The following is a 26,358-nucleotide window of genomic DNA, read 5'->3' on the forward strand; positions in this document are numbered from 1 at the left end:
CATAATCAGTTTGATCCCTGTTCAGTTTTCGCTTTTTTCGTGTACTGACTGTTTGTTCCAAATGTGAGAGGTGCTCCTTTAAATTCTTATCCAGCTCCCCCAGGTCGGGCAAGTTCTCCATGCTTGACAGTAGAAGTTGAGATTCATTAATATTCTCCCTGGTGTCGATTAAATCATTTTTCTTATGATTGATGATCAATGCTATCAATTCAAAGGAGCATCTTGACAAGGTATCATTCCATTTATTCACAAACACCTCATCATCTCTAGCAAACGTGGGGAACTTCCTGATCCTCAGACCCCTCGGTATTCTATTCAAGGCCACATATTTCTCAAGTGTTACAATATCCCAGCACAGTAACAATTCTTGTGACATATATTTGTCTAAATTTTTAAAAATTTCGGGAATAATGTTGTTGACATCTTCCTCCACGTTGTCATTATTAAAAGCTGTTTCAAGCTGGTTAAACCGTGACACCCTATCCTCAAGTTTTTCAAGGGCATACAGTTTGTTTGGTATTAAAAGTTCAGCAGGCTGATTGTTTGCCATTACTTTAATGTTGAAAAAACTTCTAGTTGGCAATTCTCCAAAATATCACTTAGAATAAAGTGAAAAACCCAGAGGGGGGGGGGAAAGAGAAGGGGAAAAGGAAACCGAGAGAAGTGAGTCTTCCTTGAAAGCTTTAGCACTCCAAAAGTTCAAATGGTATATATATAACCCTTAAAGAGAATAAGTTTGCTTGGCAATAAATGTATGTACGATCCTTTCGTCCTCAAAGGGTTAAAGCAGATGTGGGGTTTGTTTTAGGGAAGCTCTCAATAGGCAGGATGAATGTAATCCCAAACGGGTCATATTCCCTTTAATTAAGATATGTTCAGTTTAGCCTTCCATAATCAAATCATAAGCTCAAAACCGTCAAGACACTGGTACAGAGCCCTCCCTACCCCAACATATGTATTGGTAAATAATTTGCGTCTTTGTGGACTCCAGGCGCCACAGTGTATCCCAAGAGTTGCCAAAAGTCAATATAGATACAGTGCAAATCTGTATATGGGCCGGTGGGAACAGTGCCACGTCTTTGGATGTGCTAACCCCTTTCGTGATCACATTATTTGGTATGGTAGGTACATCGATGACCTGCTATTCATATGGGATGGCCCTTCTAACTTAATTGATGAGTTTCACCAATATCTGAACGTTAATAATTATAACCTTCAATGATCACTGATACACCACAAGGAAACTATCACTTTTTTGGATTTAACCCTTAAAGGGAACACAAGTACTAAACGTATAGACACTGAAGTTTTTAGGAAATCAACGGCAGGCAACACAATTTTAAAATACAACAGCTGTCATCCTAAACACACTTTAAACAGTATCCCTTACAGTCAATTTGTTAGATTTCTGAGAAATTGTAGTCAAAATGCCACATTTGATCTTCAATCACAACAGTTGGGCTATAGACTACAGGATAGAGGATACCCCAAACACCTCATAAGAAATGCATATGAGAAGGCTAAAGTTAAGCCTGTATTGGATAAGGTGGAAAAAGAGGTAAGACGGTCGACTCAGGATTGTGTCGATCAAATCAGGTCTGACAAACAGAAAATGTTTTTTGTCACCGAATATAGTGAGGAGTATGGCCACATTTGCAAGATTATTAAAAAATATCTACCTATACTAAACGGTGATGCAAAAATGTCAGAAATCTTGGCTCAAACTGAGGTGAAATGTGTCCCAAGAAAGGCTCCAACCTTAGGTAATATGTTGGCACCGAGCCTAGTCTCATCGGTTCCATCTAAAGAGACAGGGAACTGGTTAAAAGTAAAGGGTTCTTACAAATGTGGGGCGAATGTCTGCAAGACATACCAAGTGATCTCTATTGGGCCTGACTTTAAATCTAATGTATCAGGGCAGGCTTTCAAAAATACTGGGTTCTACAATTGTAACACTAGGAACGTGATATATTTATTGGAATGCAGCTACTGTAACAAGCAATATGTGGGTCGCACATCCCGCATGCTGAAGGAAAGAGTAAGGGAACATATCAGAAGTATTAATAATAGAGAGGAGAATACACCGGTAGGTAGACATTTCAAGACATGTTCACCTAATGGTATAAAAGACCTAAGAGTGAAAGTTATTGAAAAAGTATGGGTCCCTATTAGAGGCGGGGACATCATTCATAAATTAAACCTCAGAGAGGCTTTTTGGATCCTTAAATTGGATACAAGGATCCCGAATGATCTAAACTATAGACATGATATTAGCTATCTGTACTAATGAGCTGAATATAGGGGCCCCCATCGATGGTATATGATAATCCGCACTTAAGCAGTAAGGATCTCCAAACCTCTCGCGGCCAGTGACATTCACTAGAGAGACAGGATATCCGCATTATCCCAGCCACAAAAGCTGTTTCGTTAGTTTGTTTGGTTTTTAATTACCTAATGAACACTGTTTTCAGGAATCTTCTTTTAAAATGTTTTTATGTCTCACTTGGTTTTGGATTTTAAGGGATTTGAATAAAGTTGTAATTTTATTGACAGCCCACTAGAGGGCACTATCACCTTGTGTATAAAAAATCCAGCTGCAACAAGTGAACTCTTGACCTATGACTAAGGGATAACTCCCGAAACGCGTAAGGTTTTTCTGCAGGAACCCCAATAAATCCCATTTTTCAGAAGTGCCGTCTTTTTTTCCTGAGTTTTGGTCGAATTCACAGTGGGGACACTGTTGGACTGTGCACCTGAATCGGAGGGGGGGAACGGTGAGCATGTGCGGTCCTCATCTTTTCTTTTTCTACTAATTGTTCCACAGGATAGCATAGCAGCACGGCCCCTAGTGCCTCTGCGTGGCGGCCTGCCTTTGCCTGGCATTATTTTTAAAACAACAACAACAATAACTCAGGTGGTGTTTCTGGAGACGGTATTATTATTGATATTTAGACAGTATGTGAACAAGCTCACACAGCTAGGTGGCAGTTGTTTGAAAATGAAGAACACACTGGGCAAACAATGCCTACAAGGTCAACGTATACACTACTACAGCAGTGGATACGGAATATATTATTGCTGCTTGAAAAACGTCACTCAGGTGGTGTTTCTGGAGACGGTATTATTATTGATATTTAGACAGAATGTGAACAAGCTCACACAGCTAGATGGCAGTTGTTTGAAAATGAAGAAGACACTGGGCAAACAATGCCTACAAGGTCAACGTATACACTACTACAGCAGTGGATACGGAATATATTATTGCTGCTTGAAAAACGTCACTCAGGTGGTGTTTCTGGAGACGGTAGTATTATTGATATTTAGACAGAATGTGAACAAGCTCACACAGCTAGATGGCAGTTGTTTGAAGAACTAACTGGGCAAACAATGCCTACAAGGTCAACGTATACACTTCTACAGCAGTGGATACGGAATATATTATTGTTGCTTGGAAAACGTCACTCAGGTGGTGGTTCTGGAGACGGTATTATTATTGATATTTAGACAGAATGTGAACAAGCTCACACAGCTAGATGGCAGTTGTTTGAAAATGAAGAACACACTGGGCAAACAATGCCTACAAGGTCAACGTATACACTACTACAGCAGTGGATACGGAATATATTATTGCTGCTTGAAAAAACGTCACTCAGGTGGTGTTTCTGGAGACGGTATTATTATTGATATTTAGACAGAATGTGAACAAGCTCACACAGCTAGATGGCAGTTGTTTGAAGAACACACTGGGCAAACAATGCCTACAAGGTCAACGTATACACTACTACAGCAGTGGATACGGAATATATTATTGCTGCTTGAAAAACGTCACTCAGGTGGTGGTTCTGGAGACGGTATTATTATTGATATTTAGACAGAATGTGAACAAGCTCACACAGCTAGATGGCAGTTGTTTGAAAATGAAGAACACACTGGGCAAACAATGCCTACAAGGTCAACGTATACACTACTACAGCAGTGGATACGGAATATATTATTGCTGCTTGAAAAACGTCACTCAGGTGGTGGTTCTGGAGACGGTATTATTATTGATATTTAGACAGAATGTGAAACAAGCTCACACAGCTAGATGGCAGTTGTTTGAAGAACACACTGGGCAAACAATGCCTACAAGGTCAACGTATACACTACTACAGCAGTGGATACGGAATATATTATTGCTGCTTGAAAAACGTCACTCAGGTGGTGGTTCTGGAGACGGTATTATTATTGATATTTAGACAGAATGTGAACAAGCTCACACAGCTAGATGGCAGTTGTTTGAAGAACACACTGGGCAAACAATGCCTACAAGGTCAACGTATACACTACTACAGCAGTGGATACGGAATATATTATTGCTGCTTGAAAAACGTCACTCAGGTGGTGGTTCTGGAGACGGTATTATTATTGATATTTAGACAGAATGTGAACAAGCTCACACAGCTAGATGGCAGTTGTTTGATGAACACACTGGGCAAACAATGCCTACAAGGTCAACGTATACACTACTACAGCAGTGGATACGGAATATATTATTGCTGCTTGAAAAACGTCACTCAGGTGGTGTTTCTGGAGACGGTATTATTATTGATATTTAGACAGAATGTGAACAAGCTCACACAGCTAGATGGCAGTTGTTTGAAGAACACACTGGGCAAATAATGCCTGCAAGTGCACTACTATTGGTGCACTACTAAGAAGAACAGCAAACAGCACTGTACACGTTAAAGAACAGTAAGATAAGTAAAATAAAAAAAAATTATATGTATATTAAAAAAAAAAATTCTCGGGTTGGTGCTGCTGAACTACTAGGAGCAGCACAGTAGCACACCAGTCCCACTCCCCAACACTGCTAGACTAATAGCACTGGGCTCTTATGGTAGCAACTAGCAAAGTAAAAAAACAAAAAAGAAAATAAAAGCAGTCCTTACAAGGACTATTGGGTTATTACAGCAGTCAGCAGATGAGATCAGAAGAGATCAGTGCCCACAGCAGGCAGCTACATACAGAGCACTGCAGTAGAAGGTAGATTACTAGCCAGCAAAGCTACCTAACCTAAAATGTCCCTCAAATCCCTGCAGACTTCTGTCCCTCCAATACAGAGCAGTATCAAGTAGATTACTAGCCAGCAAACTTACTATCAACTGTCCCTCAAATCAGTGAAATCACTAACAGCTCTCTCCCTACACTAGCTCTTCCAAGCACACACAGGCAGAATGAAAAAACGCTGCAGGGCTTCAGTTTATATATGGAAGGGGAGTGGTCCAGGGGGTGTGGGGGTGGTCCAGGAGGGAGAGCTTCCTGATTGGCTGCCATGTATCTGCTGGTCTGGGGTGAGAGGTCAAAAAAAAGCGCCAGGTAAGGCGAACCCAAAATGGCGAACGTCGCGCGACGTTCGCGAACATTCGGCGAGCGCGAACAGTCGATGTTCGCGCGAACAAGTTCGCCGGCGAACAGTCCGCGACATCCCTAGTAACTATGCAAATTCACTGATTTTGTCTGAATGCTACCTTTTACGCCAGACTTCCTTCGCTACCTCATACCAGTCGAAGCGCAATAGAGTAGATAGGGATTGCTTCAAAAAAAGTTAAAAAAATTTCTAAGTCCCAAAAAACGCCGGCATTTTTTTTTTTATGGGTGATAGGCTGAAAAAGATCGAAAATTTTTGTTGGAGCTACCCTCCTTCCCCCCTACATTTCCTAACTCACGGCACCTTAACTATACAGTGGGCACATGTGTAGGGCAAAATAAACATTTTATTTTCTGTTTTGAAGGTTTCTCAGGCTTGTGTAGTGATGCTACATATACCTCCATTGTAACTTGAATTTGGCGCCGTATGCAAATTAAGCATCGCTAGCGTAACTTCGCTTTGCTTGGTGAATTAATGCTAGCGCATCTTCGCAACCTTACGCTTCACCTGAGCGCAACTTCGGATTTTAGTGAATTTGCGTAGCGCTGGCCAAAATACGCCTGGCGAAGTGCGGCGAAGCGGACACTGGCGCAACTACGAATCTTAGTGAATTTGCCCCAGAGTCTTTATATGTGAACAATAAATGGACTTTGCCCTGTTCAAGACCTGTCTGTTCATCTGATCCTGCTCACAATTGGTGGAGGTATGCAATGGGCAGAAGTTTCATTTGAACATAGCGAAGACCAAAATTTAAAGGGACAAACAGTTTAAAGGGGAAGTCTTCAACAAATATTAAAATGCAGGAGATATTGAAGGTGATGCTGCAAACCCAGCAGCAAAATCATGCTAGTCAGCAGCAAGCTAATGCAAATGACCAAGAAGCTTTAAGAGCCGAGCAGCAAGCCCATCACGAAGCACTAAGAGGCCAGCAGGAAGCTTTAAGGGCCCAACAGCAAACCCATCAGAAGTCCTTAAGGGCCCAACAGCAAACCCATCAGGAGTCCTTAAGGGCCCAACAGCAAACCAATCAGCTGCTGATTACATAAATTCAGCGGAAAACAGTAAAGTTACCTTAGCACAACAACATGGTGTTAACATGCATTTGCAGCAGATCCAAGCACTGGCTGAGAAATTACAGGGTAGTGCGGCCCTGGGGCAAGTACCTATAAATATCCGCAAATCGGTACAAAAATGTCTGCAAAAGATGACTCCAGCAGACAATGTCGAGGCATACCTGGCAGTGTTTGAAAGAGTGGTAACACGGGAAAAGTTATCCCCAGGGGACTGGGCTGAAGTGATAGCACCTTACTTAACAGGGGAACCCCAAAAGGTGTACTTTGACCTAAAAGAACAGGACTCTTATAACTATTATAATAAGGAAATCCTGGCCCACCTTGGAATCACTTTGGCGGTTCATGCCAAAAAGTTCAATGACTGGGTTTACAGCAAAGGCAAGCCTGCACGTGCGCAAATGCATGACCTCTAGGGATGTCGCGGACTGTTCGCCCGCGAACTAATTCGCGCGAACATCGACTGTTCGCGTCCGCCGAATGTTCGCGAACGTTGCGCGACGTTCGCCAATTTGGGTTCGCCTTAGCTGGTGCTTATTTTTGACCTCTCACCCCAGACCAGCAGATACATGGCAGCCAATCAGGAAGCTCTCCCTCCTGGACCACCCCCACACCCCCTGGACCACTCCCCTTCCATATATAAACTGAAGCCCTGCAGCGTTTTTTCATTCTGCCTGTGTGTGCTTGGAAGAGCTAGTGTAGGGAGAGAGCTGTTGAGTGATTTGAGGGACAGTTGATAGTAACTTTGCTGGCTAGTAATCTACTTGATACTGCTCTGTATTGTAGGGACAGAACTCTGCAGGGATTTGAGGGACATTTTAGGTTAGGTAGCTTTGCTGGCTAGTAATCTACCTTCTACTACAGTGCTCTGTATGTAGCTGCTGTGGGCAGCTGTCCTGCTGCTGATCTCTCATCTGCTGACTGCTGCCTGTAACCCAATAGTCCTTGTAAGGACAGCTTTTATTTTCTTTTTTGTTTTTTTACTTTGCTACTATAAGAGCCCAGTGCTATTAGTCTAGCTGTGTTGGGGAGTGGGACTGGTGTGCTGCTCCTAGTAGTTCAGCACCAACCAGAGTAATTTTTTTTTTTTAATATACATATATATATTATTTTATTTTACTTATCTTACTGTTCTTTAACGTGTCCAGTGCTGTTTGCTGTTCTTCATAGTAGTGCACCAATAGTAGTGCACTTGCAGGCATTGTTTGCCCAGTGTGTTCTTCAAACAACTGCCACCTAGCTGTGTGAGCTTGTTCACATTCTGTCTAAATATCAATAATAATACCGTCTCCAGAAACACCACCTGAGTGATGTTTTCCAAGCAGCAATAATATATTCCGTATCCACTGCTGAAGTGTATACGTTGACCTTGCAGACATTGTTTGCCCAGTGTGTTCTTCAAACAACTGCCGCCTAGCTGTGTGAGCTTTTTCACATTCTGTCTAAATATCAATAATAATACCGTCTCCAGAAACACCACCTGAGTGACGTTTTTCAAGCAGCAATAATATATTCCGTATCCACTGCTGTAGTGTATACGTTGACCTTGCAGACATTGTTTACCCAGTGTGTTCTTCAAACAACTGCCGCCTAGCTGTGTGAGCTTGTTCACATTCTGTCTAAATATCAATAATAATACCGTCTCCAGAAACACCACCTGAGTGACGTTTTTCAAGCAGCAATAATATATTCCGTATCCACTGCTGTAGTAGTGTATACGTTGACCTTGCAGACATTGTTTGCCCAGTGTGTTCTTCAAACAACTGCCGCCTAGCTGTGTGAGCTTGTTCACATTCTGTCTAAATATCAATAATAATACCGTCTCCAGAAACACCACCTGAGTGACGTTTTTCAAGCAGCAATAATATATTCCGTATCCACTGCTGTAGTGTATACGTTGACCTTGCAGACATTGTTTGCCCAGTGTGTTCTTCAAACAACTGCCGCCTAGCTGTGTGAGCTTGTTCACATTCTGTCTAAATATCAATAATAATACCGTCTCCAGAAACACCACCTGAGTGACGTTTTTCAAGCAGCAATAATATATTCCGTATCCACTGCTGTAGTGTATACGTTGACCTTGCAGACATTGTTTGCCCAGTGTGTTCTTCAAACAACTGCCACCTAGCTGTGTGAGCTTGTTCACATTCTGTCTAAATATCAATAATAATACCGTCTCCAGAAACACCACCTGAGTGACGTTTTTCAAGCAGCAATAATATATTCCGTATCCACTGCTGTAGTGTATACGTTGACCTTGCAGACATTGTTTGCCCAGTGTGTTCTTCAAACAACTGCCGCCTAGCTGTGTGAGCTTTTTCACATTCTGTCTAAATATCAATAATAATACCGTCTCCAGAAACACCACCTGAGTGACGTTTTTTCAAGCAGCAATAATATATACCGTATCCACTGCTGTAGTGTATACGTTGACCTTGCAGACATTGTTTGCCCAGTGTGTTCTTCAAACAACTGCCGCCTAGCTGTGTGAGCTTTTTCACATTCTGTCTAAATATCAATAATAATACCGTCTCCAGAAACACCACCTGAGTTGTTGTTGTTGTTTTAAAAAAAAATGCCAGGCAAAGGCAGGCCGCCACGCAGAGGCACTAGGGGCCGTGCTGCTATGCTATCCTGTGGCCCTAGGAAATTGCCCAGTTTTACAAAGGCAATTACCCTGAACTCCCAAAATGCTGAAGAGGTAGTTGACTGGCTTACACAGCACACCCCATCCTCTACCGTTTCTAACTTTGCCACAACATCCTCATCCTCCTCTGCTATGGGCACCCCACGTAACACTTCCTCCACCACCGGCGCCCCTTCTTCACTGGAGTCAGAGGAGTTATTTACACATGAGTTTCTTGAACTGAGTGATGCGCAACCATTATTGGCAGAAGAAGATGAAGGAGATGAGGACGTTACACCAGATATAATTCTGGCAGACAACACAACAGAGATGGACATAATGAGTGATGAGGAGGTCCCCGCTGCTGCTTCCTTCTGTGAGCTGTTAGAAGAAATTGATGCATCTGAGGAGAATGATGATGAGGAGATTGATGTTTTGTGGGTGCCCAGTAGAAGAGAGCAAGAGGAGGATAGTTCAGATGGAGAGACGGAGAGTCAGAGAGGCAGGAGGAGAATAAGACTTAGAAGAAGCAGGGAGGACAGCTCGCAGGGAACAGTAGGGCAACAACATGTATCAGCACCTGTGGTCAGCCGGCCAACGCACCCGCCATTGCCGCCAACTTCTGCTGTTACCGCCAGATTGCCAGCTTCAAAAAGCTCAGCAGTGTGGGATTTTTTTAATGTGTGTGCCTCTGACAAAAGCGTTGTAATTTGCAATGAGTGCAGTCAGAAACTGAGTCTTGGGAAGCCCAACACCCACATAGGTACAACTTCTATGCGAAGGCACATGAACGGCAAGCACAAAGCACTATGGGAGCAACACCTCAAAGGCAGCAGACAAACTAAAAGCCACCCTCCTTCTGGTCCAGCATCTTACTGCTCTACCTCTGCTGTCCTTGACCCGTCTGAACCACCCTCCACTCCACCTTCCACCTTGACCACCAGTTCCCAGTCATCTGCCCCCAGCCAAGTTTCTGTGAGGGCCATGTTTGAGCGTAAGAAGCTAATGTCTGCGAGTCACCCCCTTGCCCGGCGTCTGACAGCTGGCTTGTCTGTACTCTTAGCCCGCCAGCTTTTACCATACCAGCTGGTGGACTCTGAGGCCTTCTGCAAATTTGTAGCAATTGGGACACCGCAGTGGAAGGTACCCAGCCGCAATTTTTTCTCCAAGAAGGGAATACCACACCTGTACCACCATGTGCAGAGCCAAGTTACCGCATCTCTGTCACTTAGTGTTGGGGCAAAGGTCCATATGACTACTGACGCATGGTCCTCCAAGCATGGTCAGGGCAGGTATGTCACCTACACTGCCCACTGGGTGAACTTGCTTATGGCTGGGAAGCAGGGAATGCGTGGCTCAACAACAACAGTGGAGTTGGTGTCACCGCCACGGATTGCACGCGGTTCTGCCACCACCTCTATTCCTCCTTCGCTCTCTACCTCGTCTTCTTCCTCTGCTTCCTCCTCCTCTGCTGCTGGGTCCTCCTCCTCCACACCTGTGCACCCCCAGCTCCCCCTAGGCTATTCAACGTGCCAGGTACGCCGTTGTCATGCTGTCTTGGGGATGACGTGCCTGGAAAGCAGAAACCATACCGGATCTGTACTCCTGTCATCTCTGCAGTCACAGGCCGATCGGTGGCTGACCCCACACCAATTGAAGATCGGAAAAGTGGTGTGTGACAACGGAAGCAATCTGTTGGCAGCACTGAGACTGGGCAATTTAACACATGTGCCCTGCATGGCACATGTTCTGAATTTAATAGTCCAACGTTATGTCTCGAAGTACCCAGGATTCCAGGACATTCTCAGGCAGTCCAGGAAGGTGTCGGCCCATTTCAGACGTTCCTACACAGCCATGGCACGCCTTGCTGACATTCAGCAGCGGTACAACATGCCAGTCAGGCGTTTAATTTGCGACAGCCAGACTCGCTGGAATTCAACGCTCCTCATGTTGGAACGTCTGCTGCAACAACAAAGAGCCGTCAATGAATACCTGTTTGAACTGGGTGGTAGGACTGGATCTGCAGAGCTGGGGATTTTTTTCCCCCGTTACTGGGTGCTTATGCGCGATGCCTGCAGGCTCATGCGCCCTTTTGAAGAGGTTACAAACATGGTCAGTCGCACCGAAGGCACCATCAGCGACCTAATACCCTTTGCTTTCTTCCTGGAGCGTGCCGTGCGACGAGTGACAGATGAGGCTGTAGACCAGCGTGACGAGGAGCAGAAAGCGCACGATTTCTGGTCGGAATCACCAGAACGAGCCCAGGCACCTGCTGCAACGCAGGGAGAGGTGTCAGAAGTGGAGTCAGAGGAGGAAGGTGGCTTTGTGGAGGAGGAGGACCAACAGGAGCAGGCTTCCCAGGGGGCTTGTGGTGACCTTTTGGGGACCCCTGGTCTTGTACGTGGCTGGGGGAGGAGACCGTGGATGATGTAGTCCTTGATAACGAGGAAGCGGAGATGGATACCTCTGCATCCAACCTTGTGAGAATGGGGTCTTTCATGCTGTCATGCCTGTTGAAGGACCCCCGTATCAAGAGGCTTAAGGAGAAGGACCTGTACTGGGTCGCAACGCTACTAGACCCTCGGTACAAGCATAAAGTGGCAGAAATGTTACCAACGTACCACAAGTCCGAAAGGATGCTGCATTTACAAACCAGCCTGCAAAACATGTTGTACAATGCTTTTAAGGGTGATGTCACTTCAGGAACTCATCAACATTCCAGGGGCAGAGGTGCCAGTAATCCTGCCACGAGCGCACCTGCAAGGACAATGCACTTTGGCCACTCTGTAACGTCAGACATGCAAAGGTTTTTCAGTCCAAGGCAGCGCCAGAACCCTTCGGGATCCACCCTCAAAGAACGCCTCGACCGGCAGGTAGCGGACTACCTGGCATTAACTGCAGATATCGACACTCTGAGGAGCGATGAACCCCTGGACTACTGGGTGCGCAGGCTTGATCTGTGGCCAGAGCTGTCACAATTTGCCATGAGCCTCTTGTCTTGCCCCGCCTCAAGTGTCCTCTCAGAAAGGACCTTCAGTGCAGCAGGAGGGATTGTAACTGAGAAGAGAACTCGCCTAGGTCACAAAAGTGTGGATTACCTGACCTTTATTAAAATGAACGAGGCATGGATCTCGGAGGGTTACTGCACGCCGGAAGACTTGTTCTGACTCCCCATGCAGCTGTCCTTCTCTGCACGCCGCATGACTCCACACACAGCTGTCCTTTAGCGTCCTCCTCCCTCCGCCACCGTTACAAACTAGGGTGCAAACCCTACTGGTTTCATTTTAATCAAAACTTTTTGGACAGGTAAATCCTGAGTTTTTCTGGCCTCTGTGCTTCAGTGGCTGCAACCAAAAAAATTCATATTTTCAGCATTTATATGGCATATTTTTTCTGGCCTCTGTGCTTCAGTGGCTGTGACAAAAAAAAATTCATATTTTCAGCATTTATATGGCATATTTTTTCTGGCCTCTGTGCTTCAGTGGCTGCGACAAAAAAACCATAATTTTTCAGGAAAGTACACATGCCTAATTTTTCAGGGTTCTGCAACAGTGGCAAAATCGCATCTTTTATGGTCACCGCAGGTGATCAATAAAGTAGACCAAAACTGGGCCCACACTGCAGAATCAGTGTTTTTTGGTTCACTTCACTGTACATTGAATTACCTCTGCCTGACCGTGCACGTGCGCACAAGCACGGTGACTGCTAAACACACCACTACAGAAATATTGCCACCAACAGGACGAACATCCTGGAGGTGACAAGCAACTAGTAATTAAAAACTATTATTTGCTCACTTGACGGTATCATTCATGAAAGCTCTTTGCGTTTTTTTGCGTTGCAGTAAGCGTCGCGTTTTGTCTTTGCGTGTGAACAGGCTGTAACCTTTACACGACTTGATTGGCATGTAGACGCCGGACGTTTTAAAGCAGTTTATTACACAAGTTTAGAAATGTAGTGTGATTTCTGCCCTTTACAGCACAAAACGCAGCGCTGTGTCAACAATGTATTTTTCAGATACATTTTTGCCCTTGATCCCCCTCTGGCATGCCACTGTCCAGGTCGTTGCACCCTTTAAACAACTTTAAAATCATTTTTCTGGCCAGAAATGTCTTTTCTAGCTTTTAAAATTCGCCTTCCCATTGAAGTCTATGGGGTTCGCGACGTTCGCGAACCGTTCGCATTTTTGACGCAAGTTCGCGAATATGTTCGCGAACATTTTTTCCGCCGTTCGCTACATCCCTAATGACCTCCTGTGTCTCACAAGAAAGTGGCTGCAACCAGACATCAACACAGCTGATCAAGTGGTGGAAAGGATTGTCGTAGACCGGAAAGGTCTTCCCCGGGATAAACAGCAATGGGTTGGACAGGTAGACCCCAAAGATATGACCCAGATGGTGGAACTTGTGGAGAGGTACATGACTACTGAGAGCTACCTAGGAGAGGGAACCTGGTAGTGTAGAGTGTTTGGCCATTTCACTGCTAACTGCCCCCTAACGTCAGAGCCTATGGAGTGTAGCTGGGGGAAACAAGAATCCCTGTATGCTCCGCCGGCATGTCTGGCCTCTCTACAAGAGGAGACTGGTAAACAGTTTTGCCCGGTAGTCAAAAAAGGACACAGGGTGACAGCTCTTCTGGATTCGGGGAGTTTGGTAAAATTAGTTTACGCTAGTTTGGTGGACATCGTTGACTCTACCCACCCAAGGGTCGGGGTAGTGTGCATTCATGGGGACACTAAACTGCTTTGGTTCTGATTGAAACTCAGTCTGGAAATGTAAAGTATCAAGTGGGGGTTGTAAAAACCTTAAAGGGGACCCGTCACCCAAATAAAAACATTCCAAATCCTATTTTATCACATTAGTCAAGCAAAATTAACTTTAATTACACTATATAAATTATTTGAATCTTGTTTCCTTCAGTCTGGGAATTCATAATTATAGCAAGCAGGAAGCAGCCATTTTGTGGACAGTTTTATTAAGGCAAGTCTTGCATCACCTCAGAATCTATTTTGTGCACCAGAATGGGGGACCTGATGTCCATTTCCTTGCCCTGGCTACACAATTAAACAGTAAAGAGAACGGGGGAATGTGTGGAGAGCAGTGACATCTAGGAAGTGCTGAATGGAAAGTGAAAGTAATTGTCTGCCCCACCTCTATGCCACTGGCATAGAGGAGGGGCAGACAATATTTGATTGACAGCTGAGATTTTTAAATGAGCTTAAAACAGCTATGAATGCTTTAATAAAAAATAGAATTTGGATTTCATGTTTAATTTGAAAAGGACTTTTATTATACAGATTTTTGTGTCTGGGTGACAGGTCCACTTTAATGCATGCTGTTATATTGGGAAGAGATTTTCCATTGTTCTGGCAACTGTGGGGTGGGGAGAGTAACTCTGAAAAGGGATCCTCATGCAAGGCAGTGGAACCATGCTTGTCCCCAGAACCCTTTACACACCCTGAGAATGATGGTAAAGTACGGGTAACGATGTTCCCTCACCCCTAGAAGTGTTTGCAGGCCTTGAAGAGGGGGTAGAGGAAGGTGACATGGTACCTGATTAAGATGTCTCCAAAGAGAACTTTGGAACTGCCCAAATGAGGGACCCCACTCTGAGCAATGCTAGAGAAAATATAAAAGTTATAAATGGGGAACCTCAATGTCCAGGGACAGAAACAGTGTTTCCCCACATGACCCTGAACCAGGATCTGTTATATCATGTGAGCAAAATAAGGGGTGAAATTATAGAACAGCTGGTGGTACCCCAGCAATATAGAAAGGTGGTATTAGATATGGCACATAGACATGTACTTGACGGCCACCTGGGAGTCGATAAAACTACAGAAAGAATCCTTCAGAGGTTCTTTTGACCTGGGGTGGTTGGAGAAGTAAAGCGATATTGTAACTTCTGCCAAGAGGGCACCAACGTATCTTTGTAATATTGTATTATGCAACCAGATATCCGGAAGTAGTGCCTTTAAGAAATACTTAGCAAACTGTATAGCCAAAGAGCTGGTCCAGTTGTTGTGTAGGGTGGGAATACCTAAAGAAATCCTCACAGATCAAGGCACACCCTTTATGTCCAAAGTAACCAAAGAGTTGTTTCGCCTCTTAGGTATCACTTACGTACCTCAGTTTACCACCCTCAAACTGATGGCTTGGTGGAAAGGTTTAATAAGACCCTGAAAGCCATGTTGAAAAAGGTGGTAGATAAAGACGGGAAAAATTGGGACTGTTCATTGCCGTTTTTGTTGTTCTCAATCAAGGAGGTGCCACAAGCTTCTACTGGGTTCTCCCCATTTTAGTTACTGTATGGTAGACACCCCATGGGTCTGCTAGATGTATCTAAGGAAACTAGGAAACAGGAGGCTACCCCCTATAAGACACTGGTAGAACACATTGCTGAAATGCAGGAGCGGATGGCAAGCATTGTTACCTATTGTAAAGGAGCACATGGCCCAAGCCCAGGAGGCCCAAAGCAGGATTTATAATAGGTCTGCAAAAGTAAGGACCTTTAATCCTGGTGATAGAGTCTTGGTACTTATCCCCACAGTTGAAAGTAAGTTACTGGCCAAGTGGCACGGGCCATACAAATTTATTGAAAAAATTGGTGAGGTGAACTATAAGGTACGGCAACGGAGACCATACTGCTAGTCTCATTCCAGAAGTCAAAATAGCCAAAACTCTTTCAGTATCACAGAAACAAGAAGTGAAAGAATTCTTGATGAGAAATATGGATGTTTTCTCTGATCTTCCTGGATGGACTAAGCTAATTGAACATGATGTGATTACAGGCCCTCAGGTAAAAGTTAAGGTTAAGCAATATAGAATACCTGAAGCATGGAGACAGGAGGTCAGGAAAATGTTGGATCTAGGAGTAATTGAGGAGTCCCACAGTGATTGGCCTGACCCAATTGTTTTTATCCCTAAACCTGATGGGACTCAGGTTTTGTAATGACTTCCAAAAACTGAATGAAGTCTCAAAATGTGATGCCTATCCCATGCCTAGGGTAGATTAACTCATGAAAAGACAGCCTTTTCTACTCCTGAGGGTCTTTTCCAATACAAATTTACTACCTTTTGGTTTACATGGGGCCCCCAGCTACTTTCCAAAGACTAATGGACCGTATTCTTAAACCACATAATCCCTATGCCTCATCTTATTTGGATGATGTGGTTATCTTAAACTCTGATTGGGAGTCTCACTTACCAAAGTAAAGGCAGTGCTAGTCTTTATACGTGAGGCGGGGCTTACTGCAAACCCTAAAAAGTGTGCGGTTGGAATGGAAAAAGCCAAATACTTAGGTTATGTAATTGGAAGAGGTGCAGTACAGCCTCAAATAAATAAAGTGGACTCTGGGGAGTTGTACTTTGTGTGTTTGACCGGGAATCCCAGTAGGGGACTGGTAGAAGAGAGGGAAACTACCCTGTGTATTAGTAAGAGCTCAAGTGTGGCAAGGATTTTGTTTTGTTTTATTTCGTTTTATGCTGCTTTGCTCATAGAGTCTTTATATGTGAAAAAAATAAATGGACTTTGCCCTGTTCAAGACCTGTTTGTTTGATCCTGCTCACAATACATATATGCAAATGTTTGGGCTGAAGAGTATTGTCCATTTCTCCTTAACTAAGAAAACATTGGTGGGTAACGGAGGACCCTTCGGCAGCTGCACATGCTGCACAGATTGTATTTCATCCATTTGGAGACAGCACTAGTGGCCACTATGGTCAAAAATGACCACTCATGGCTGTACAGTTACATTTTAACCACAATACTATTATCTAACAGTTGTGACTATGCAACCATGCATTATAATGAAAAATATGCTCCCGACTAAAATAATATATAGGCTGTTGCCACGTCTCCATTTGTTGCTTAAAGGGGTGGTTCACCTTTTAAATGCATGCACTGATTTGAATGGGGGACTGTAATATGAAAAGGAGAGGGCCTGAATGGAAAGATTAGTAATAAACAGTAGTAGTAACAATACATTTGTCGTCTTACAGAGCATTTGTTTTTAGATGGGTTCAGTGACCCCCATTCTATACCCTTTTTAGATATCGCATTTATGGTGACTCAAAATAGTATTGTGACGACGTTGTATCACAAGCTGATAACTCGGAACACCCTTTTACATGCTCAGAGTGGGCATCCTATGTCCTGTCTGAGGTTGATCCCAGTGGGTCAATTTTTAAGGTTGTGCCGGGTCTGCTCTACTTGGGATGCATTCCAAGATAAAGCAATGGATCTCTGGGATAGGTTTGTTGATCGTGGGTATGATACTAAAGACATTAAAGCGGCTTATGATCAAGCTGTATCTAAAAATAGATCGGATCTTTTGAAGTATACTCATAAGTGTAAAAACAACAAATATGATACACAATTCAGTGGTCAGGAACAAAAGTCTAGATTGCATTTTTCAATGGTATACACTAAAGATGCCCACTATATACAGCGAAGTATACAACGACATTGGGGCATCCTTTTATTTTGAAAGACACTTTAGACCAGTCTCCATCTTTTGTTTTTAGGAAGGGGAAATCTTTAGCATTATATTTATCCCCTAGTCTTTACAAATCGAAGGGATCCAATACAAAGGCTGCTTGGTTGCGGTACAAAGGCACCTATAAATGTGGTCGGAATAGGTGCAAATCATGCACAGTACTTAATATTTCAACAGTGTTTAGTAGCACAAATACAGGGAAAAACTATACGGTTAAACAATATTTTAACTTCTGTTCTAGGTGGGTTATCTACCTGGCTACCTGCACATGTGGTGCCCAGTATGTGGGTAAAACCACACAACGCGCAGGAGTCAGGTTTTTGGAACACCTGTCAGCAGTTGAAAGAGGAGACAAAAAAATCAGCTATTTCTAAACACATAATAGAGAAACATGACGAAGTGCCTGATATAATTTTTCAGATAATTGAAAGTCCTAAACATAATGTCAGGAGAGGTGACAGGGACAAATCTTTGTCAGGTTAGAAACATATTGGATTTTTCAGTTAAAAACAATGAATAATATGGAATCGTGATTGGGAACTAACATGTTATTTTTGATGTTTTATTGATTAATTAATTTATTTTCCTTTTTGGAGATCCAATCCACTGCTATATATATATATGATTATGCATGGATAAAAATGGTCTATTTGGAATTTATATGATTATTGCATTATAATTGGTAATTAATATATAATTGTATATTTAAATAACTAATTTATTATTTTTAAGTAATTAATATTCAGAGTATTTGTTTGTCTGACTGAATCTAATTTGAGTCAAATCTAATGCGAGAAAATATGATGATTCTCTGTTCTGTTGTAATATATATTATTAATTCATTAAAGTAACCAATTTTGAGATTGGTGGCACGCTTCCTTTGTTAAATACATACTGTCTGTTTTTTTTCCTATGATAGGGTTAATGGTTTTACAAGGGGTGTGGTTTCTTGTCTTTTAAAATGTTCCCATGGATGGAAACAATTTAGCTTTTTGAGGAAATGGCTCGTCCGCGAAACACGTCAAAGCATATTGATTCTACAATGCTCTGTCCTAATATTTTAATGAAGTTCTAATAAACAGATGTTTTAAACCTGCTGGTGCTCCATGCTTGCAAGATTTTCAAATGGGTTCAGTGACCCCATTTGAAAGATGGAAACCATCATAAGAAAAAGGCAAATAATGAATAATTCATAAAATAATAAAAAAATAAAGAATGAAGGCCAATTGAAAAGTTGTTTAGAATTAGTAATTTTAGAATTGGTAATTCTATAACATACTAAAAGTTAACTTAAAGGTGAACCACCCCTTTAAATAGGTGCTATTATTGTAGTTTTTGAGTTATTTAGCTTTTTACTCTGCAGCACTGCAATATCAGTAATCTGTAATTCAAAGTCTAGCAACCATGTATTGGTTTGTACAAGAGACTAATATACGAATAGGTGAGGGTTTGAATAGAAAGATGAGTATTTATTAATATGTATTTATAGAGCGCCAACATATTTGGCAGCACTGTTAATTACAGTATATAGCGCCTACATAATAAAAAGTAGAAATAACTAAAAATGTGTAGCCCTACATTTGTGTTTTATTGGGTCAGTAGCCCCCCATTTTAAAACTGGGAAGAAGAAGGCACATAATTTAAAAAACTATAAAAAAAAATAAATAATGCAAACAAATTGAAAAGTTTCTTAAAACAGACAATTCTATAACATACTAAAAGTTAATTTGAAGGTGAACTTTAAGTGCTACTCTCCTCATTCTTAAGAAATTATTAATTAAACATAAACCTTCCCCTGTCAATATACCAGGGGAAATCACAATTATTCAATGACTACTCAGCAATCTAGTTGTTTTAGAATTACTTATACCAGATATACCATGACCTGGATGAATAAAAATCTTTATAGTCAAAGTTGATAAAGGGCATGGAAAGTCTCAGTCATGAGGAAAAGTTGGTCAAAATGGGATTGTTTATACTAGAGAAGAGGTACTTTAGAGGGGATATCATAACATTGTACAAAATATACAAGAGGACAATACAACAAACTTCCTGATGCTTTATCCACCAGTAGACCCTTCCAGAAATGTTAGCATCCATCCAAATGAGAAGAAAGTGTTTTTTTGTGAGTGATGTGAACTGGCAGGTACATTAGATGACCACCAGTACAGAATACAATTGTGTTGCATGTCAAAAGAAATTTATGCAGATCTTGTCCTGTATTTCCATGAAGGAGATGCCAGAAAGATTATCTTGCTATTTCCTAAGTGGTAAATTAAATACTGAGTTATCTTCAAATATATGGTGATACCATGCATTGCTGGCAGTGTGGGTGGTCTCAATACCATGTAAAGAAACAATATAAATCCATTGATACAGACAAGTGGTTATTTTACCCCTTCACAGCAAGTAATACAACAGTAGGCTAATAGTCGAGTGTTAGACTTCAGAAGGGAAGTGGCAGTGGCACCTCATTATGCAATGCTGGAAAAGTGATAGGCCCTATCATACAGATGATACAACAGTATTTGACGGACTCAATATCATTAATACACCTACTTATACAGACAAAGTGGAAGAATAAGCTGTTGAACCAAAACAAACTATTGGTTGACATGGAGGTAGCAATGGTACTGAGTGATTTTCTTTTTACAAGCATGAAGATGATTATGGGCTCGCTACAGCAATTCATCATCGTATCAACACAAGCAATGTCACACCAATATGAGAGGCACATATTACCCTCATTATATTTGTAGGTAAAAATATCAATTAAAAAAAACCTACATGCTGAAGTGATTAGTGTACACTACAGTATTGAAAGCTTTATGCATGTAATGCTTACTGGTCACACAGGGTAGGTTAATCACTAATAGTGCCAACATTTTTAGTTTTGGCACATTTTGATAATGCCAAACTGCATTCTGCACTAATTAAATCAGCATGGCTTTGAAGTAAATAAGTAAATAAGTAAGAATTTGGGTGCTAAACTGGCCTGCCAGCAGTCCAGACCTGTCACCCACTGAAAACATTTAACGCATTATGAAAGGAAAAATATGATAAAGATGACCCCATATTGTTGAGAAGCTGAAATTCAATATCAGGCAAGAATGGGACAACATTCACAACTACAGCAATTGGTTCTCTCCGTTTCCAAACATTTACAGTTGTCCCTTGTCCCATCAAATTTATGAGCATATTTATGAGCAATTTATGACCAATCAGCATATTATTTTTTTCTAGACTTTTTGAACAAACTTTAATTTATTTCAGCATCTGTAACAAGTGGAATGTGTATTTTAGGGTTTATTTACATTGAAATTCAATTATTTGAAACTTATACTCACAAGGGTCATATCTGAGGTCATGTAGTTACTGGCCAATGGGGAAATAAAATACAAGCTGTCTAGCTCAAATAATAAAATAATTAGATCTTCTGGGCTATTACCAAAGATGAAATATGTTGCCAAGATCACCACCCTATTGGTTCAGTTATTATGGTATAAATGTGGAAATGTGAAAAAAACATATCAACACAATGTAAAGAATATTACAGCAAGCCTTCACTGCAAATTTTAATCCCTTTCCTGGTATACATAGAGGAACAGATCAGTGTTGGCCTGCATGCCAGCCATAGTTTGCACCAATTGAAAAGAAATCCAGAACATTATATTAAATTCAAACTTGAACTGATGGCAGGGGTTTGAGCAGTGACATATTTTCTGAAAACTAGCAACAAGTTTGACTGTAGTTACAGATAATAATACACTTGCTCATTTGAATACATCACAACTGTCTTTGAGCAATGCAGGCAGGGCCTGGGAAACTATCTATAGTTTAGAAGCTGGGGAGGGGAAAGACCTGTAGAAGAAGCTCTGCTCTCCCCACACGATTCTGCAACTTCCTGACAGCAGTGGGGGCCCGGCTGTACCGTAAGTACAGTGGCTGGGCCCCCCTAAGACCCAAAAATCCCAGGGCCCGGGACAACTAGTCCCCCTTGATGACGGCCCTGAATGCAGGGGAGTACCAACAAAATCCCTATCTTGACAACTCTATTAAACCAAAAGAGGAGGAAGCAATGAGAATAGCGAGACAGTGTGCAGTATTGACTTTTCCTCCATTGTTTCTTCTGTATAACATAGATCAGTTTTCAAAGCAAAAAGTCAGCAGCTTCCCCAATAACATGCTGTATAAACTACCGCAGGACCATACAAATCTAACGAAACTCCAACAGATGTTTCAGTGGAAAGAAAAAAAACAGATAATAACAATGAGTTGGCATCTGATGGCCAAAATCTTCAAAAAACGTATAAGTTGGATGAGTGGAAAGGTATACTATATCAGAAAACTCTCATAGGTAAAATTCAACAAGACATTTGACAGTTAGCTCTACCAGAATTTATAGTGAGTAATCTAACTAAATGTTAAAGGTAAATACTGCCCCCTAAACAACAGATCTTTAAATATTTAGTATATTATTATTATTATTATTATTAACATGTATATTTATATAGCGCCAACATATTGCATTGCACTGTTACGTAAATGTGATTATACAACTAAATCACATGAATTATATACATAGAACATATGGAGTTACATACATCACAATACCGGTAGGTACAAAAAGGTGAGGAAGGCCCTATGAATAGGCATACACTCTAAAGGGAAGGGAGTAATACACAAGGTGTGGGAGTGGGCAAGATTGAATTAAGTGGGTGAGAAATGTGGTACTGTATGTGGTGTTGCGTTTGGTAGTTAAGCAGAGTGAGGGTAGGCTTCTCAAAAGAAGTGCGTTTTAAGAGATTTCTTGAAAGCAGAAAGGTTGGAGAAAGTCGGACAGACCGTGGGAGAAAGTTCAAGAGGAGGGGTGCAGCACTTGCAAAGTCTTGAATGTGAGCATGTGAGGAAGTAATGAGAGAAGAGTTGAGTCGCAGGTCAGTAGAGGAGCATAGTAAGAAGCTAAGTAGAGTATATATAGATGAGTTCTACACAATATACATAATAGATTGCAGGCTCAGAGGTGTCAAACCTCTAGTTATTAAAAACATTTAAAAATACACAGTTCAAAACTCTTCTTGCCACACTTAAAAAGTATTTATATTTATTGACTTAATATGCCAGAACTCCACTGCCAGAAAATAATCTGTTGCACTCTACCCAGTACTAAAGTGTAAAGCTGCACAGTGGGGTTGAAGGCTGCCATGGGCCAGGGTCTTGGCAATTTTTGGACGTTATTTACTTTAATTTCTTTTTGAATTATTAGTATTCCCAATTTGTCTGTTTCTGGCCTGAAACTAAAAAAACTGTCCGGTTGTCAGGATTACTAAAGGCATTTGGTATTAGAAAACAATAGATTTAGACTATGTTAATAAATGCTTATGCCATTTTGACATATATTGATGGGACACTGTGTCATGAAAGATGAGGTCAATTTATGAAATACTGGTTGGTTCAACTGTCATATTTTGCAGGAGGCCTGAAAAGCTAGGGCTGATGTGTCATGAAATTCTGAGACCATTATTTCATGTATTGCTGGAAACACAATGCCATGAAATTTCTGGGTCATTGGGTTGTATACTGATGATGGCTGAGGCCAGCCACTGAATCATGAAATACTGGGCTGCTATGTTATGAAATTATGGGGTCACTGTGCCATTAAATGTTGGGTACGTAACAAACATTGTTTTTAGAGTTGTGTATTTGTAGGAATGTCAGTGGATGACCTAGTCACATTATCATGTTATTCTTAAGTCACAGTGCTGATTAACGGTGAGTGTACTTTAAGTCACAGCTATTCACTGTCGGGTTGCTGGGTCATAGAGTAATTTTATGCTTGGGTTGCGGAAGTCACAATGGTGTTCTATGGTAGGATTTGCAGTAGGTCACAGTGTTGTTCTGTGCTCTGTTTGATGAGGCGTTTATGATGTAGTGTTGCTAGGAGTCGCTAAAAGAGTCATTTTATTCTGGGGTGTGCTGGAAATAAAAATTCTGTTTTGTGTTGGTAGTTGCTAAAATTGTTATTCTATGCTGGCGTTCAATATATCATGCTTGAGGATGCTGGAAGTCAAGTGCTGTTATATGCTGAGTCACACTACCATTATATGCTGGAGGCAACTCTGCAATTATATGCAGGTGGTCACCATGCTTTAAAAAGTTGGCTTTTTGGATGAAATATAAAGTGGCTATACCTATTAATTGAGCACATACTTTTACGAGTACTTGGTACTAGTAGTAAAAAGTATCTGTTTTAAGTATTGAATTTTTGCATATTAAAGAATCTGTTCTTTCCATGAGTAGTTTATAATTACCACCAGTACTGTATATCACAAGTAGTGTATATTGCTTCTGGTAGTGTATTGTTTCATCATATTATTCCACACACAATATCTAATCATTTCTCAAGCAGTGAAAGGAACCCTGCATAAAGTGAAGACGTTTGAGGATTCAGCTGGATACAAAACTGGTGGATTCAGTGTATCTCTACAATAAACAGCAAAATATCATTATTTACTAGTAAAACATGTATTCTTCAAAAAAGGAGACTGGTACACTCTACAATGTATATGCTATTTGGTATAAGTGCTTTAGTATAGGGCTCTCTTCCTCAAGTTCTTTATCTTTTCTAGACCCACTTTGGCATTGTATAAATATTTTAGGTTAATGTCAGCCATAGGGGCAAATTTACGCCAGACTTGCCTTCGCCACCTCAGACCAGGTGAAGTGCAATAGAGTAGATAGGAGTTCTTCAAAAAAAAAGTCCCAAAAAATGCTGGCGACTTTTCATTTCTCAGTGTGATAGACTGCAAAAGATCGTAAATTCCCGGCCAGGTGCACTGCTGGGATGCAAACTGTCTATACCAGACTTTGTGGGCAGTTTCCATTTTGCTCAATAGGGAGTGGCATGAGTCATTTCAGGCATTTCTCTGTCAGGCAAAATAAACATTGTCTTACATTATTAGCCTTACTCATACATAAAATTAAATTAAATAATTACATAGAAAGTAGCTGGGGCTGGAAAGATATACTTAATAAATTCATTTAATTTTGAGCACCATGCCATTAAAATAAATAGCTATGCGAGAAAAATAATGTAAGTATCAAATTTGTAGATACCTGTAGTATAATTCCCAGGAATCTGAGGAAAAGTGTTTAAAGGTGCAAATTACCTAATCTATAGATGTATTATTAACAGGGGCGACCCTGGCCCCTCCGCCGCCTGAGGCAGCAGCAGTTGCTGCTGTCCCCCCTCCCCCGGAAATTCGCTCTTAAAGTACCAGGAGCAGCATTTTTGCTGCCCCTGGTACCTAGTGGGGCGCTGCCGCCTGAGGCGACAGCCTCAACTCGCCTCATTGGCGAAGCACCCCTGATTATTAACAGAAAAGTACTGTAATGCCATAGTTAATGTCACATGAAGTGCAGCATTATTTTAGCCTAGAGATCAAAGTACCGCATAGTTGGCTTTTTTGGTGTGCTTGCTACATGCATCTGTAGCTATTATGGGAATGGTATCTAGAACACTAAATTTGTGTAAGGTATTTTGCATGTGTCCTCTAATTGCTTTTTAGGCCATTTGCCTTTTGATACAGTATATAACTTGTCGTTGATGGTAGGTGGTTTACTGCCTATTGTACTGACTTTACACTTCCGGTGTCGGAATTTTCAACTTCACTTGTGTGAGTAAATTGTGTGCTATTTAATGTATTGTGTGTGCTGATATATAGTGTGCCCTTATATATTGTATGTCTGTATGATTGTAGTGCTCCAAGATTTATAGCTTGTATACCCAATAGTTAACAAACATTTAATAATTTTACATAAATAAAAGGGTATAAGTAGAACTACCTTCTCATCCTAACCCTGGGACTGTTGTAACTTATTGTATAACTTTGAACTTATCAATAAATTATCATTCTAGCTATAAACTCAGTGTTATCATTGGTTTATCCAGACATGAATTTATTTAGCATGTTGATACATACCGTACTTCTTAATTAGCTGACAGTACTTGAGTCCACGTTAAGATCTATTCCTTTTATCAAAAAGCGTACAGTAAGTCCACTTTTCTTTTTGTCGTCACAGCGCACAATCAGTTTGGATTTTTAGAAAAACAGCCATATGTTAGAATGAAATGCGAGCAGTGTTATTAACAAATTTGTATAAAGGGGAGGCTCATTGTTGTTTCCAGGTCTTGCTGGTGTGGAGTGGCATCAGATCAGAGTTAGCCTTCCGATTAAATTTAGAACCTTGAAAAAAAAAATCTTTTTGCGACAGCTGCACAGCTCGGATTCCCTAACTGTGGGGGGAGGTAAGGGAACTAAACCAAGTAACATTTTGTCAGTATAACTGAAGGTAATTTGTGAGAGTAGACAAGTTTTATTTGCAATGGTTTGCTCCAGCATTTGTTCAGTCCTATGGGTGTTGGTTTGTAACCAGAATGTAGTATCTTAGTACAAATCAAAGGCAAAGTAACTAAATGCGTAAATTTCCTTCTTTAAATATATGAACAAAATCTTGTAGAGATTTGTTGTAATTTGTTACTATTACCTACTGTTAAATACCTGATGTCAGGACTGGGGAAAAATACATCATAGGCACAGTATCAAGACGCAGATTATTCCTGTAGTCTTAATCCACAAACCCGTCCCAGAAATAAATACCATGCACACTAATAAGAATGAAAATACCACAAAACATTTATCAAAGGACAAGGAAAGTGTAACAATAAGTGCTGTTTCATTGATAGGCATACCTT

The 26,358-nt window shown here is 41.4% G+C and overlaps 1 protein-coding gene across 2 annotated transcripts in view; it reads right to left on the bottom strand.

The window, feature by feature from the left end:
* Window positions 1-25,821, bottom strand: part of LOC108707491 (voltage-dependent L-type calcium channel subunit alpha-1S) — a 155,323-nt gene extending 129,502 nt beyond the window's left edge. Inside the window, exon 1 of one of the 2 annotated variants that reach the window (XR_005965388.1) lies at window positions 25,586-25,821. The gene's annotated coding sequence lies outside the window, so the exon portion shown is untranslated. The remainder of the gene's footprint in view (window positions 1-25,585) is intronic. The other variant, XM_041582031.1, reaches the window with a different exon arrangement.
* Window positions 25,822-26,358: the final 537 nt, after the last annotated feature.

Source organism: Xenopus laevis, chromosome 2L (assembly GCF_017654675.1).
Source record: "Xenopus laevis strain J_2021 chromosome 2L, Xenopus_laevis_v10.1, whole genome shotgun sequence".
Classification (NCBI taxonomy): domain Eukaryota; kingdom Metazoa; phylum Chordata; class Amphibia; order Anura; family Pipidae; genus Xenopus; species Xenopus laevis.